The sequence below is a fragment of the Lissotriton vulgaris genome, chromosome 7 (assembly GCF_964263255.1).
Source record: "Lissotriton vulgaris chromosome 7, aLisVul1.2, whole genome shotgun sequence".
Lineage (NCBI taxonomy): Eukaryota > Metazoa > Chordata > Amphibia > Caudata > Salamandridae > Lissotriton > Lissotriton vulgaris.
Window position 1 is genome coordinate 1,673,340,373 of NC_141695.1, and position 14,191 is coordinate 1,673,354,563.

Genomic DNA, 14,191 nt, shown 5'->3' on the forward strand with positions numbered 1-14,191 from the left:
TGGTAATGGGGCGCGAGTGCACCAAAAAAAGGCACAAATCTTTCTTTTGTAGTGGGGTCCCCGTCTCAATGGTAACGACATTCCCCTACTTGGGTGTTTTATTTGATCAAAAGGGAACATGGGGACCACAGATAAGAGCCAAAAAGTTGGCGGTAATTAGATCCTCCTCAGCGATCCTTGGTTTTGCAGGCAAGCTGGGAGCCCGGCCCATGGAAGCCCTTCTAAAGATCTATAAGAGCAAGCCAGTGGCTATTGCACTTTACGGTTCTCCTTTGTGGGGCTACGCTAATCTTGACCCTATCCAGAGAGCGGAAAACAGATTTATTAGATCCCTTCTATCTGTACCTCAGTCTACCCCAACCTACTCAATCCATCGAGAGGTGGGCCTACCATATTTGTCAGATCTACTGAGCTTAGCACCCCTGATTCTATGGTTGAAATTGTGGTTAAATGAAGACCTCCCACTAAACCATACAATCCTGAAGGATGTTTTATCTTTAGATAAACATAGTAGTATCCCATGGATGGCCTACCTAATTAAATCTTTTACCGACCTGGGCCGCCCTGAGCTCTTTCTATGCCCAGACAAAATCAGGGTTGAAGATATAGGTCACATAAAAAAGGCATTTATGGATAGGAAGGAAGCGCATCGTGAGGTTGCAGAATTATTGAAGCCATCAGTTAGGTCTCATAACCTTTTGGTTAGCGCCCCTTCAATTGCACCTTATCTTATTTTTGTAACCGTTCCCTACCATAGGTTTCTGCTAACCAAGTTCAGGTTCAACCTGATACACTACCATCTTGGTTCATATAAGGGATGGCAGAAGCCAGATGAAGCCCCACCCTGTAGATGCGACGACTTCTCGGTGCAGGATACACTGCACTTCGTCATGTTTTGCAGCTTTTTTCATGAGCAGAGGAAAAAATACCTACTCCCTGTCCTGAAAGAAGCGGGCTTCACTCAGGTTCGTCCAGCCTTGCTTTATTTACAGCTTTTGTCAAATCCCCGCACTACCTTTTGCATCGCGAATTTCTTAGTTGCCGCAGCTAGGGCAAAAGCTGTCGGTCAAAACTCGCCTTAGAAATTTTTAAGGGTTTTTTTATCAGAATTACTTTTGTCTCTTATGAATGAATTTGTATAGTCTTAACATTTGTATAGTATTTAACTTTTATCTGTAGTTTTAATGCTTTTATGAAAATGCTGGGCTATGTATGTATGGGCATATGTATCCTATGTTATGTTTCATTGTTTATTGTCTATGTTTCTTTGTATGACTTGTAATAAGTCGAATAAAGATATCCTGACTGACTGACATAACTTTAACCGGGGTTCACAGTTACGTACATGTCGTGTCCCTCTAGAAGGGCGGAATGCTAACCTCGTCGCCAGAATTGGTGAGGGGGTAGCATCCCGATTCGTATGACACCTTACTCGACATGTCTTGATAACGCAATACCGAAGTTACCGATATGGTACGCGTTATCATGGAACAGCCATTGGGTCTTGATCCCACCGCTGCCACCAATGAGCGAACGCTGCATATCGGGCCAACTTCTCACACTCATCGGTCAATTTACGCAGCTGTTCTTTCAGCAAGCCATTCATGCGTTCAATGAGGCCCGAGGCCTGCGGATAATATGGAATATGAAAAATCCATTCAATGTTATTTTCCACACAAAATTCCTGCACCAATCTTCCACGGAAGTGGGATGCGTTATCAGATTGAATTTGGAATGGGACACCATAGTACAGTATAAGTAATTCAAGAGTCTTAATGGTATTGACTTGGGTAGCTTGTTTGCAAGGGAAAGCGACCAATAGGCAAATATAAGTATCAACAGCTGTGCAAACATACTGGCAATTTTTGCTCATAGGGAGCGGGCCAATATAATCAATCTGCCAAATTTGAGCGGGCATTTTTCCTCGATGTAAATGGCCTTTAACAATGTGAGGCACTGTTCTTTTTCTAGCATGCTGACAGATAGGACAATGCAGAATGACATCTTTAATCAAATTTAAAGGAATATGAATTCCTCGATCGGAAGCCCACCTGCTAGTGGCTCTTTCTCCAAAATGTCCTGCTTTTTGGTGGGCCCATTTCGCCAGTCCCGCCAAATCAGAGTCCTGCATGTCCACCACTGCCTCAGAAATTTTAGACTTTTCATCTGCAATGTTATGAAAGAATTTGTCAAGGGAGTCAATCGGGGTATGAGCATCCACATGAAAGATTGTAACAGTACTCTGTGGGAGTAATTCCCAAATTTCTTGCCATAATTCTATTCCCCACAGTTCTTTTGAATGCAATTCCCAATTATGAGAATGCCAAGTTGGTAACCATATCGCCAGTCCATTAGCAGTGGACCAGGAATCAGTGAAAATATGACATGTGCCAGGTAGTTCTTGCTTCAAAACTTGGTAAACTGCATATAATTCAGCATATTGACTACTCTTTCCATCACCAGTGGTACTCAATAATTTTTGTGTGATCGGGTTATATGATACCGCTTTCCAATGCCGTTTCTCACCAATGAATTCCGCTGAACCATCCGTAAACCACACATGTTTTCTGTCCTCCGCGGACAAATCATCAAATGGCTTACCCCACCTGACAGGAGATTCCTGAACTACAGGCACAGAACACTCATTACCAGTCTCATTCGAGGGCGCCTGCGCCACTCGTTCATGCAACACGGCCACACCTTTTGGGCCCACACGCGCTCTGTCCTGAATGTACCATTTCCATTTAATCACACTAGCCTCTTGAGCATGTCCAATTCGATGGGATTTCGGCGAACTCAAAACCCACTGCATGATAGGAATTTCAGGTCTCAAAATCACAGTATGACCTAGGGTCAATTGCTCGGTATCCACCAGAGCCCAATAACATGCAAGCAGTTGTTTTTCAAAAGGTGTATAACGCTCACCAGCCTCAGGTAATTTCTTGGTCCAACGGCACTTTCTGTCTGCCTTGCTTTTGCCATAGACTCCAATTGGCATACAGACCATCCACAGAAACATTCAAATCAATATCACCCTCGCACACAGGCCACAAATTCAAGGCATACTGAATTGCTTCTTTCGCCAAATTAAAAGCATTCTGTTGTGGTTCACCCCATTCAAACGCATTCTTTTTACGGGTGACTCGATACAATGGAGCTAAAATCTGACTCAAATGGGGAATATGCTGACGCCAAAAACCAAACAGGCCAATGAAGCTTTGAGCCTCTTTTCTGTTCCTCGGAACAGCAAAATCCAAAATTTTCCGCTTCACCTGCGGGATCACTTCTCTGTGACCTTCATGCCAATTAATTCCTAAAAATGTAACATTCTGGGAAGGGCCCTGCAATTTATCGGCATTAATTTCCCAACCTTTAGCACGTAAACAGTCAAGAATCTGGTCTAAATGGGATTGGACCTGGTCTTGCGTCTCACCTTGAATCAAAATGTCATCAATATAGTGACACACCTGAATTTGGGGATGTACGGGCACTTCAGATAAATGTTCTGCCACCAGCCGGTGACAGATCGTAGGACTATGTACATAACCTTGAGGAAGACTCCTAAACGTCATTTGACGTCCATTCCATGTAAAACTGAATTGTTCCTGACACTCGGGGGCAATTGGGATTGAAAAGAAAGCATTAGCAATATCAATGGACGCATACCATGTACCTGGATGCTTCTGAATTCTCTGAATCAAAGTAACCATGTCTGGCACTGCAACAGCTAAATGTGGAGTGTGTTTGTTCAATTCTCGATAATCAACAGTCATGCACCAAGAATTATCACTTTTGCGCTCAGGCCACACAGGATTATTCCAAGCAGAAGTAATCGGAGTTATAACTCCAGCATCAACCAAATCCTGAATAGTGGCACTAATTTCCTCATGACCACCAGGAATACGATATTGCTTTTGAGAAACCACTTTCGTAGCTTGGGGAATTTTAATGGGGGGCATTCGCAAACGACCAACCCGTTCGGGTCTGGATGAAATATAATGTTTCGTTCCAAATTGATAACAACCATCATCCAAATGCAAAGTCATTCCTTTCAAAATGTCAATTCCAATTATGTATTCAAGGAGTGGCACAACTAACACAGAATATTCTTTGCGGAGAATTCTGCCAATTTTCATCTCAAGTGTAGTTTGCACTGCGGGGGTCTCTTTACCACCTAAACCAGTAATTGTGAAAAACTGTCCTTTAAATTTTTTCGATTTACCATGAATTAAAGTGGCCTCCGCCCCAGTATCTACCAATGCTCGGGCCCTTTGGATATTACGATGTTTCCAAAAAATTTCAATATCTACATAGGGTCTATTGTCTTTGTGAGCCCACCTGCGTACAGGAGCTTGACCTATTTCCTAGTCATTTTTACTGTGGTCAGCCAACCAGGACAAATCAGGATAAATGCTTTCAACTTTCTTCGGGATCAGAACGTCTTGTTCATATCCATCTCTATTACGAAATGGATTATTGTCATGTTCAAAGAATTGTGAATTGCGGTCAGAAAGCTTGTGACGATCCTCCCGTCGTCTAATGTCAGGGGAATAACTCCTGTCATCTCTGCGTCTATTAGAGACACGATCATCTCTCCCTCTGTCTCTCTCTACATCTCTCACCCTTGTATTATCACGGCGGGGGGAAACATCACGTTCATAGCGCCGGTCACCACGGCGATCAGCATCCACACGACGCCTCTCATCACCACTGTCATCGGACCCACGATCACAATCATTCTTTCGTACACGACGGGCACCCTCCTTCCGATCTAAGCCACGCTTACGAAATATTTCCCACAAGCGATTATTAGGTTCGCCGTCAATGTCCTCCCTTTTCACACCATCAGCCAAAAGTGCAAGAAACATATCACGTCTAGAGAATTTATAATCCCCAGCGGTACGACCCTCGGGTCGAGATTGCCTCTCAGGTTTAAACCATTCACCCAACTCACCAAGCTGACGAACAGATTCAAGTACCGCAGACAAAGGATTGCCAGTTTGATTGATCAACAAAGTCATCATAACCTGCTTATAAGCAACAGGCGAAGAACAGATAATGCGATTACGCACAGAAGATGTTAAAAGACCATCCAACAATCTGTCAGAAGTACTGAGAAAAATCGCAGTTTTCATCACTTCCTCTTTCAAACGTTGCGACGCATCGCGCAAAGTGTACCATGGCTTGTCATTGACAGGCCAATCAGATTCAGTAGGGTATTTATGGTTGCAGCCATCATTCGCAAGCTGGAGCAAAGTAATTTGGCCAGCACCATTATAATTCCGAAAATGATCTTGTACAGTAGAATCGGAACTTAAAGAGCAAAAACGTAAACAATCACCAGCATCAAGCATAATACCGGCAGCACCTAGTTCATAAAGGCGCACCATCCATGTAAGCAAAGTTTCACCGGGCCGTTGTCGAAATCGTTGTAAAATGTCACTAACCTCCTGTTGAGTAAAATCTTCAATACTATCCATTTGAATACCATTAGGATTACCAGGAGCCTGTTGTAATTTGCGTCGAAACACAGGGTGAGCAGAAACCTCCGGAAGAGCCTCCGAGGAAGCCCGATCCTTAGATTTAGAGGAACAATCAGGGCGTGATACGTCATCAAAATGGGTAGAGCGACCATGGTCGCCAGAAATGTTATCTTTGTCACAAGAAGTAGATTTACAATCACGTCCGGAGCGATAAGACTCGCGCTTATCACCCTCCTCAGCCGAGGAGCTAGAATCATTCGAATCCCAGATATTACCATCCCACTCGTCGGGGTTCCAATCCAGTCCGGCTTTCGCCACGACCAGACGCACTTTCCGTGTAGACACACGACCACGACGGTGTCTGTATTTATATTTCGCAATGCGTACTGCAGCCCTTTCGGCTATAGTTTGATAAGTCTCAAGTTTGTCGGCAAGCAATTTATTTTGACATCGCAAAAGAGTGTGCGCATTCTGCACTTCAACAAACTTTTCTTCCATATCAACAAACCGCTTCTGCAATTTAGTGAATTTCTCATGCAGCACTCTATACGCAGTCAGCACAATCCAACCTCTGCGTCCTAAAATAGGAAGCTCATCACCCTTCACTACTGGCGCTTTTTGCAAGCAAGAAACCACATTAGCGGGCTCCGCCTGCTCCAAACAAGAAGTCCAATTCTCACTCAAACCAGTAGAATCGGCCCACTCACGGGCCAAGGCCTCATAAGGGGTTGATTCCCAACCGGGAATATCAACAGGCAATTTGAAAGTAGATTTCGACTTACGCGAGAACATTTTGACACACAAAAAATATATACACAATTATCAACAAAGAAAATACGTACGAGCCGAGCGCAAACCAACAAGATGAAAACAATACAGCGCACACAGGCTTCGTAAACAGTTCGTGACGCCAGATGTACCGACCAGATTTTTGGACCAGATGGAATCTGCTCCTAGGAGCCCCTCTAACCCAGCCGGAACGTAAACCACTCCCCCCTTAGAACGTATTCACAATGGGTATGGATATATATATGTACATCGCGTACCTAAGGATGGGAAAATAGCAATAAACATGCATTGGTTTTCTACAATATCCTATTCACACCTATTAGTCTCGCGACCACGTAGGCCCAGACTAGTCTACCCTAGGGCAGGTCTGATAATGTACCATTAAGCACTGATCACCATCAGTGTTCACTCGACACGCAATCCGGCGCGCCTACACACATGGGCCTGCAGTCCCAGTGTCCTCATTTATACCCGGTCTGCAATCCGGCAGACCTACACACCCCTCTATCTTGGGTGCTCTCACTTACACACGGCCTACAATCCGGCAGGCCTCCACACCGTATCCCCCCGGTGCTCTCATTTACACACGGTCCACAATTCGGCGGACCTACACACCATCTACCTTACGTGCTCTCATTAACGCCGTATACCAACGACGATCACTTTCCTATGAACACTTAGGGATGAAGTCTGTTGTTATCTATTCAGGATAGAACTACGATAATAAAAATTGGTATGGTTTTCCGAATTACAATATGTACCTTCTGCTCTTGGCATCAAATGTTCCCTGTCCTCCTATTTGCTCAGTCACTCCTTACCTGATCGGGATTCGCATCCGTTCATGCAAACAATTCCTGACTAGAGGACCAGTTTACCATGATTGAACAAGAATACAAGGCACACGTCGGTTCACTAGGAACTGGGGTATTTATTACAATAAAAATAAACACAATACTACACAATATATATATATGCTGCAAAGAAAAGTAAAGGTTAAGATGCGCGCTTATCAAGGAAAGGGCAGAGGTCACCTGGTTAATATGAAGTCGGGGCTCGGCAGTCATCTAGGTTCCCGTCTCGTCTCTGTGTCTTGGCTCGTCTCGAACTCACACCTCAGCAGTCACGGGTACACGTCTGCACCGCTATGCTCAATCTCCTCTGCTTCCCTCCAAGCCACTGGAACCTCACTCGCTATTAGCTACCGTCTCTCTCTCTCTCAGTCTCTGTGCGCTCCGCACTATTTCTCCTTCAGTCTTTCTCAGAGAGTCTCGGTTTCAGAATCTTTCTCGGACTTCAAAATGGCGATTGTCTGCCTTGAAAATAATTAATAGCATAGATGCTAACGGCTAGCTGCCGCCTACAGACTGACTGACTCATTGCCTAACACTTTCGCTAATATGGAAGCTGTCCCTTCATGGAAAGTTACGGCCAGTAACCTGCCGCCCACCAAATTCTTGTACCTCCCCGTACCAAGGACACGTTCCCTGCTGGCCAGCCTGGAGTTGTGTCTTCGGAGTGGAGAAAAATACAGTCTTTCGATAAGGGCCAGCCTGAACCGGTTCTCTCCAAGCGAACAACACCTTGAAACTAAAACATTACACTTGACCTAGAAAGCCTCTCAAGCTACCAGGCAGATGGCAAGATGGAGTCTGTCCCGTTTAAGGCCTACAAGGCCCAAAATATGCATAACTCCATAGAAGATATACTAATACTCTTGCAAAAGGACGGATCATCACTAATACTTATATATCTATCCCCTAGATTAAGTTTATAAGCCCTGATCTAAGGAAAAGGGTACGAAAATGCACTACTGTGCCTTATGGATAGGTCCTACTTATAGTCCTAATCCCTATACTGCAAGGGTAATAGGCTGGAGTCATTCTCCATCATCCTCCCTCTAAAAGAGGGTCGAAAAAGTCGGCTATTACATGACCTTGAATGCCGCAATCTCGGCTACCGCCTAAAGGTCAGCTGCTCTTTCCTGTTCTGTTTGGGAAGGGGAAGGCTTTACTAGGAGAAGGCCGCTCAGCGTTCTCCATGACCGTTTCCGAACAGCCTTCGGGTCGTACTGTACGGAGCTTGGTGTCTGTGTCTTAGTAATGTAACAGTCACGCCACTACTTGCAACGGTGGGTGGCCTGGCGCTGGTGGATGGATCGGTACTCTATGGGCTTGTTCCAAGGCAAAAGAGGAGGTAAGGCTGTTCGGGACAACCTTTGTCTGGAGTCAGTTTTCAAGATATGCCACCATATTTGCCCCCTCCGACCCTTCAGGCAGTCCAGCCACTCTAATGTTATTCCGGTGGTTCTAGACCTCCACATCTGCTGCACTCCACTCCAAGGTGTGAACTCTGTTGATAGTACATCCATTTTACGAGCTAATGTGTGCTGTGTAGGTTGCAGCTCCCCCACAGTGGTTTACACCTCCTCCCTTTCTCTATCGGCTAGTTTACGGTATTCAACCTGCAAAAGGTCTAAACCTACTGACACTGCACTGAGGTTTTGCTGGAGGGTGTCCTTTGTGTCAGTTATTGCCACAAGTATTTTATCCAATTGTAGTTTGATGGAGGTGGGAGGGGGTTAGGACTCTCAGGAGTCATAGTTGGGATTTGGGGGGGGGGGGCGTTCTCTGGCCCAGGCTGTGCACCCACCGCTTTAGCCTTTGGTTTCCCCATTGTTTGGTCCCCTAGGTTGCACTAGCTTGTCCGCATCCGGGGTGGGGAAGTTGATCTCAAAAGTTTGTCAGGAGACACAGCTTATGGGGAAAGAGATGAGGAAAGGAGGTCTCTGTGCAGCGGGTACCACGTGTGAGTCATCTCAGTGCAGGTCACTCCACCCCAGGTCAATGCCAGCTCTTTGGGTTCACCCCTGCCAGGTAAGTGTGCTTTGGGTCTCCGTGGCCGCCCAGGAGAGTGTCTCATTGAACTCAGTCGGTACCAGTGCAGTCTGTGACTCCCAAACAGCTCAGGTGGGCCCAATATGAGAAAGTCACCAGTCTCATTTACTGTAGGCTTGCATGTGTACACTTCTGCAGCCCACCACAGCTCCCAGTCAAGGGAGAATGAGTCTTTTTGCTGTTGGGCCCAGTGTTCAGAAATTGGCCTTTTAGGGCCACCCCCTAACTACAATTTCTGAAGAGTGGCACTGAACTCCCTCCTGAGAGCCTGTAACTAAATTGATCACAGTCTGCAGCCTCCGGGGGGGGGGGGGGGTTAATTGCCCCTGCACACCTGCCCTGAGCAGCTCAAGCTTACAGCGCTTTCAGGTATCTGTGCCAGGCCCGACCCAGACCTAAAACTACCCCGGGAGCCATGCTACTCTGTCTGCGTGCTGGTGGCTGTTGCTGTATATGGCATGGGGCCTGTTACCTCCAGCTGTCCCATTGGGGGCAGGGTGTGCTGTCCTCCTCAGTTTTGTCTCTCGCCATGCGTGTAGTGGACTGTGCACACGAGGGTAGGCCACCTCCTCACTGGGATCGTCCTCAGGTCTCGGCCATCCCTCAGCAGGCTCCACTTTCTTAGCTCCTCTGAGCAGCAAGCAACAGCTCCTCCGCTTCTGGTGTCACACCTGCAGCCTTGGGACAGCCAAGCTCCTCCCTATCCCGTCACAACCCTTCACTACCCGGTAGTCCCTGGCTGGAACTCCAGAGTCGCTCAACCCACGAGGGAAGCAGTGCTGATTCAGTCCGGTCTATCCCTCCGTTCTCCGACTCGGGTGTCATTTATCCCTCCAGGGCTGCCCAGGGTTGGTGCCATTGACTGGTTTGGATTGCCACCAGTGGCACACGATGGTTTAGAATAAAGTAAAGGTCAGCGCAGAGCAACAGGCTCACACCACTGAAACCTTGAGCACGGTAGCCATGCCCTCCCATCAATCAATTATTCTTTTTGCATTTGTCACCCCAAATGGGATGGGTATGAAGAGATGGGGTCTCCTGAATTATGAGGGGAAGCCCTGAAGGGTTGGGGGCCTCATGTGTTGCAGGGGCTGCAGTGGCTCGTGTTACGTCCCTGCAACAAACCAATGATGTTTTGTGATATCGCGAGCCCATTACAGTTTGAAGCTTTATAATCATACGCTTTTGTATGTTAAGTTGTTGTGCCTTTGATATTTATCAAGACGCTGTACTGTTGCTGAAAGTGAACCAGTTAAGCCAGGGGCGGGCAGCAGTGATAGTATCATTGAACTCCACTTGGCCAATTCGCTCATTCATAGCAACACAGTCAACTAGTCAGTGGCCGTTACTAAAATAAAGAAATTGTAGGGCAGGAAACCGCGCAATGCCGAAAAGACTCACCCATGCTGCATGTCACTCCTCCTCAGAGTCCCTGGTGACGAATAGGAAGGTGGTTAATGACTTCCTGTCGTGCCAACAACCAAGATTGGAGCTAATCTTAAGCTGTTTTCAGTATGAGAGCAGCTCTAGGATTAGTTGGAGCGGGCTAACCCAGTGCTCATTTTGAGGATGGCTTCCTGTGCCACCAATCCCCTGCCTGTTTCTCAGCTCTGGGATTGCTGGGTCTGCAGTGTACATGTCGGATATGTCGGCTGTAGACAGCCGGACTATCCGACATGCGCACTGGCAGCAGTCACCATGCTGCTATTGCAGCCCCTCCCCCACCCTCACACAAAGTCAGCGGGCCTGGTACTACAGCACACAAAATAATAAAATGATAATGACCATTTCATTATTCTTTGTGTGTACCTGTGGCACTCGCTGCAGGTGGGATGACGCTACTCCACTTGTTAGGCGGAAACGCCACTGCAACGAGCCATCCTCCATGAAAAAGACTCAGTTTGGTTCAAGGAGGTAGAAAGTGGCCAGGTGACTTACTTCCTTTTCTTATGCCACAGATTGTGCTTGGTGCAAGAGTAAAGCCCCTGTCATCATTTCTTGAACGAGATGAACCAGTAAGAAAGGGCCTAGTAGAACTGCTGCAGACCCTGAAGGAGCAGGGACTTTCTTACAATGGAAGGGGGTTGTGAGCACACTGCCTAACATCCCAGAACAGTTCGCCCCTTTGCATCCTGGTAAACGCAGTACACAATTAGCGCTTACTTCAGAATGAGCTGTAGGTTTCACCAAAGTTGGTGCTGATATTGCTGTACATCTCTAGAATCGTGTTTCTGGGTTGTTGATAGTGTTTAAGTGGCACCCAGTCACAGTGGGGCAGGCTGAAGCTGGCTTTGGCCTCTCTTTCTCCTGTGAGTAAAGGAACTGGAAGGTTTCATAAGAGGTTGGCAGGAATCAAGAGGAAAGCATCTTGTTCCAAAATGTATATTCATGCGTGCATGAGGAACTGAGGCAGCAGAAGCAACAGTCATGGCCTCCTTATTAGAATTCTGAAGTGGGCCATGACTAGTTCTGTGGGTGGAACGCAATTTTGAATATGCTAGAGGTGAGCGCATGAGCCCATCTCAAGCCAGTCAGTTCACCTGGTTCTGGCAAGTAAACATTTTGTTGTTCAGCCTCTTCTGTTGACTTCGGACAGTGGGCACAATGAAATGACAAAGATAAAACCTAACTTCACTTTGAAACATGAATAAAGTCCCTAAGGATGTCCCTGAATCAGTCCTATACATGTCCCGACACAAAGACATGTCACAACCCAACCTTACAACATTCACAAAAAATGCAAATGTATTGTCATGGGCAACATTTAGGGTGTGAAGTAAAAGAAGATCTGGATGCCTTGAAATATGCCCCCTGGTGTGGGGTGGGCAGTCTGTAGTATCCTGCATCTGTTTGGTTATGTAGTTTACTACTCCTATCCTGGAGATATTTATATTCCAGCATATTGTTGATGTTATCCAATGCACACTTCCTGCTCAGCCAGTGTGTTTGTGCTGAGTGCTGCTTAGAATGTTGGTGATTGATGATGCACCTCGGAATGTTGGGAGCTGGTGTGCTTTGGAGTGACAGTTTAGAATGGACTGAGCAGCAGACATGTTGCTCCTGGTGGGCTTCTTGAAAGATCGTACCTACATGATGTTATCTACAATAAAGACTTCTTGAAATACATCCTTCCTGCGTGGACCTTTATCACTACATTTTATGGCGACGAGGGTGACGAAGAACCTACACCTACAAGAAGATCTCAGGTACCTGACGTACAAGAGGACCAAGAGATGATCTTCTGAAACTACAGTGGCAAAATGTACACAAGAGAAGGTATCCACAGGAAAGGAATAACTGCATTGTGTTCATTACACTTTACGTTTTCCTACACAGGGATGGGAATGGGTATTAGCCCATTCGCCCATATACACTTGCCGAAATAGGCCACTCACGGTTTACACCCTTACACAAGGCACCGTTACATGGGTTACAGTCCCATCTACACTCACATCGCTACCCTCACACAGGGTGCGTCTCATGGGTCTTTGTCCCATTCTTATTCTACATGTGACCGCTACACGGGGGTTGTCCTTCCACGAACTTTCACACTATGTGTCACAGTCCCATTTACAGTGCTCCTCAGACTCCGACATAGGGGTAGAGGACGGTCCTGGGTCTTAGTCCCATAGGCTAATATTGTCTTCCTACATTAAGTCACATTGAATTGTGTTTTTAAAAATTGGGAGAGGATTTGTTTCTCTATTGTATTTCTTTTCCTCTTCTCTGTTTTCTCTTATGTCGTTTTCCTCATGATATTATACATACATTTTCATCCTTGGTTTCTGGATTTACACTGTTTGTTGTCGTCCTTTGTCTCCAGCCTTCCCTCTTTCGTATTTTCATTCCATTTCTTCCCTGTTCTGGAGCAGATCTGTTATTCCGACTTCTTTGTATTTGTGTAGACTGGTGTCCGGTTTGTGTTGTGCCTTGTTCTTCCTTCCCTGACTGCTTGGCCAGTGGGTGCATTCAGGGGTTAGTCTTTGGTGCGTCTGTGTCCTTCTGCCCTTTGATGTTTCCATCTTCTGGTTACTTGTTTTCTCCTTTCACCTTTGCTATGTCCGGGAGTCTGGGTTCCCTCCACCGGTTTTTGCTTTACCCTTTGCTTCCTACTCGTCTTCTTCCACCTGTCTCTTCGCATAGCTTTGCTCGCACCTTTCCTTGACATTGTTTCTGTTTCTCTGCTGTTCTTCCTTATTATCTCTTCCTTGGTTCTCTCTCGCTATTTGTTGTTCACTTATTGGATTTGTGCTTGTTAGAACGAAAGGGGATATGTAGTATCCTGCATCTGTTTGGTTATGTAGTTTACTCCTCCTATCCTGGAGATATTTATATTCCAGCATATTGTAAATGTTATCCAATGCACACTTCCTGCTCAGCCAGTGTGTTTGTGCTGAGTGCTGCTTAGAATGTTGGTGGTTGATGATGCACCTCGGAATGCTGGGAGGTGGTGTGCTGTGGAGTGACAGTTTAGAATGGACTGAGCAGCAGACATGTTGCTCCTGGTGGGCTTCTTGAAAGATCGTACCTACATGATGTTATCTACAAAAAAGACTTCTTGAAATACATCCTTCCTGCGTTGACCTTCATCACTACACAGTCATCGCGGGAACTTCTTTCTAAGCATGGCATGCTTAAACAAGCATTTGCAATGCAATAGGTCTCGCATTAGGAAAGTGTGAGCTATTGGTAGTGGAAATGACAAATATTTTTAATATGTGTTGGCTTTGAAAATATATAAATTAATAGCATTGTTATTCACAAAGCCAATAGCTTACACTTTCCTTATGTGAGTACTATTGGCTATGGCAATGCTTGTTGGTAGCAAGCAAGGACAGTGCTGTTGTGGTGCTGAGTGATGATGTGGTTGGGCTGAGTGATGTGGTGATGTAATAGAGTGATGTGGTGGTGTCCCAGAGTGATGTGGTGGTGTCCCAGAGTGATGTGGTAGTGTATTAGAGTGATGTGGTGGTGTCCCAGAGTGATGTGTTGGTGTCCCAGAGTGATGTGGTGATGTGGTGGTGT